This window comes from Octopus bimaculoides, chromosome 19 (genome assembly GCF_001194135.2).
Source record: "Octopus bimaculoides isolate UCB-OBI-ISO-001 chromosome 19, ASM119413v2, whole genome shotgun sequence".
NCBI classification, from domain to species: domain Eukaryota; kingdom Metazoa; phylum Mollusca; class Cephalopoda; order Octopoda; family Octopodidae; genus Octopus; species Octopus bimaculoides.
In genome coordinates this window covers 49,436,171-49,439,548 of record NC_068999.1, presented here as the reverse complement: position 1 = coordinate 49,439,548, position 3,378 = coordinate 49,436,171, and the positions used below count along the sequence as shown (strand labels likewise).

Below are 3,378 nucleotides of genomic sequence, written 5' to 3'. Positions count from 1 at the left end.
TATAAATATATATATATACTAAACTTATATTATTATATATGTGTGTGTGTGTGTGTCTGTTTGTATGTGTGTGTGTGTCTGTTTGTATGTGTGTGTGTGTTTGTGTACGTATTTGTTTATGCGAGTGAGCGAGCATCCGTGTGTATGTGGAGAGACAGAGAGAGAGACAGAGAGAGAAACATCGAACTTGATTTGTTTACTGCGAAAGAAAGGATTCTGATTCAATAACGTCCGGTAGCCAGCAACATGAATAGCAGATTCTGCGGCTGTGTACTTCGATTAAAAATCGATAATTTTCTTCTAATATCGCGCGACTTTTATCTTTAGTAATACTCCCTATACATGACACTTCTTTAAGCCGTTTCCCGCTAAGCATTTGTAACTTCTTTAATCTGCTCTTAATCTGGTCTTAGCTAAATATATCTTCTGCGGTGATAACATCAGACATTCTCATTTTTTATTGATCTTCTCTCGATCATTGGTGTTCGATAAGTTCTTGCCTATTACCGATTTAACGTCTCCAACAAATTGGATTTCGTCGTTATGTTTACGTTACTAATGTAATCCTTAAATACACACACACACACACACACACACACACACACACACACACACACACACACACACATACGTAGATATATGTATATATATACATTGTACGGATATATATACACACAATGTTACTCATAAGTAAACATCTGTGTGGTGAGTCTAGATAGATAGATGATTAGGTGGATGGATGGATGGATGGATGGATGTATGGATGTATGAATGGATATATATATATATATATATATATATATACGTACGAACTCACATGTATATATATGAATGTGTATAATATAGGTATAATCATATATATATATATATCGACACATACGCACTAGCACACACATATATTACACAATATAAATTACATACACACACATACATACATACACACACACACACACACACATGTACATATACGTTTTGAGTTGTCTATCGGATCCTTACCAATATTCCTAATTTTCTATTTTTACTCTATTACACTTTACTTTCCGATTGCTACCAACTCAGTTTTGTACCACTGACAACTCTGCATCCCTGTAGCTGATGTTTTCATTGTTTTCATTTTAAATGTCTTATCATTATACGCGTGGAGCGCAATGGCCCAGTGGTTAGCGCAGCGGACTAGCGTTCGGAGGATGGCCGTTTCGATTCCCAGACCGGGCGTAGTGTGCCTTCATTTTCATTTTCACTTTCATAGCATTTTTCGTTTGCCTCGATAACTGACGAGATGCCGGAGCAGGTTTCTGCCCCGACATCAGAATCTCGGAGTCTTATTACGGCAACCTAATAATTGCCACATATTATATTATATATAAATATTCATATGTGTATATTCGTATATCTATTTCTACTTTTTTCACTAGTTCCAATGTTTATTCATCTACTCAACTGCAATATTTTTTTACCTCCACCAAGGAAGGAGGTTATGTTTTCATCGGCGTTGGTTTGTCCATCTGTCCGTCTGTGTGCAAAATAACTCAAAAAGTTGTAAACGGTATTTGATGAAACTTGCAGGAAAAGTTGGTAATGACACAAGAAACAGATGATGAAATTTTGATAGTGATCCGAGAATTGTTATGGATTCTTGAAGGATTTTTCATTTGTTATATTTACTTTACATGAAGCATAACAATGTTACGTTTTTTTTATTATCTCCCTTGAAAACACGTTCATCGTTTCCACGTAACCTATGGTGGCGTTGCTGTTTCCAAAGTTTATTTTCGTTTCTCTATTAGTAATTTTACTCGCATATCTATCTTAAAATGAGCTTGGCGGAGGTCTGCGCTCTCCGAAATGCTTAGCGTTAGTTGGTCTACCGTTACGTTCTAAGTTCAATTTCCACCGCGGTCGACTTTGCCTTTCATCCTTTTGGGGTCTATAAATTAAGTACCAGTTGCGTACTGGGGCCAACTGCCCCCCACCCCACCTCTAAAAATTTCGGGCTTTGTGCCTAGAGTAGAAAAGAATATATTCCATACAATCAAAGGCGACGAGCTGGCAGAATCTTAGGCACATCGGGCGAAATGCTTAGCGGTCTGAGTTCAAATTCCACCGAGGTCGACTTTACTTTCCATCCTTTCAGGGTCATTAAAATAAGTACCAGTTGTAATCGACTTAGCCCCTACTCCCAAATAGCTCTATGGAAACTATATTTATGAAAGCTCTTCGTACGTGCGTGTATGTGTGTGTGTGCGCACGCATGCGTGTGGTGTGTGTGTATGTATGTATGTGTGTATATGTGCGTGTCTTTGCCTGTGTATTTCTCCTCACGTAGATTGACAACACGTGCTCGTTTATTTACGTCCTAGAACTAGATTCGCTAAAAGCAACTAACAGAATAAGTACCAAAATTATACAAGACAAAAAAAATAATAATAATAGCTAGAACTGGGACCGACTTTTTTTCCACTCAAACCTTTCCAGTTACTGAAACACGTAAAAACATACTTGTGTATGCGTGTGTATGCAGAAGTGACTTCTATATCTATTTCCATATATATGTATATGAAACTTTCCCTCTTTATCTTTCAGTATACGTATGCGAGAGATTGCACGTAAAAGCTTGTTTGAATGAAAATAACAAAAGAAGCCGAAAGATTAACGCTGTTATAGTCCATATGTTGTTTGTTATGATTAAGCCTTCAGCACGTCTGTCTCACTGAACTTACAAAAAAAAAACAGACCAGCCTTGCCGAAAGCTTAGCAGTTTATAACCACCAGTTGGAGTACCTCATTGTCGACCTTTCCCAGCTATATACATACATATGTATATACATATATATATATATACAGCTAATATACAGTTCTCTAACTGCTGAAGATACTGTGGTACATGGTACACGTTAAATACACCCTCATACATACATATACATATACATATTGTGATTGTGAACCCGACGCTCTACCCATCGAGTCAAGCACCTTGGCATATGTATATATGTAAGCATGTATGTATAAATATATGTATGTATGTATGTATGTATGTATAACGATCAATATGTAAAAAGAAAGTAACTCACTGCCCCAAATGAGATTCGAACTCACGACTCCTGGTTTACGAAACCAGTGCTCTAAACCACTGAGCTATTGGGGCTCCACTTAAAGGAGCATTTATTATTGCACTGTAAATCTGGTCGATCTTATTAAAGCGATATTTGTTGTCATTAATATACATGTGTGGAGGCGCAATAGGCCAGTGGTTAGGGCAGCGGACTCGCGGTCATAGGATCGTGGTTTCGATTCCCAGACCGGGCGTTGTGAGTGTTTATTGAGCGAAAACACCTAAAGCTCCACGAGGCTCCGGCAGGGGATGGTGGCGAACCCTGC

At 38.0% G+C, this 3,378-nt stretch overlaps 1 non-coding gene across 1 annotated transcript; it reads right to left on the bottom strand.

Moving 5' to 3' along the window:
* Positions 1-3,071: 3,071 nt before the first annotated feature.
* On the bottom strand, positions 3,072-3,145 carry Trnat-cgu (transfer RNA threonine (anticodon CGU)). Its single transcript has one exon. It is a non-coding gene; the product is annotated as a tRNA-Thr (tRNA).
* Between the last annotated feature and the right edge of the window lie 233 nt (positions 3,146-3,378).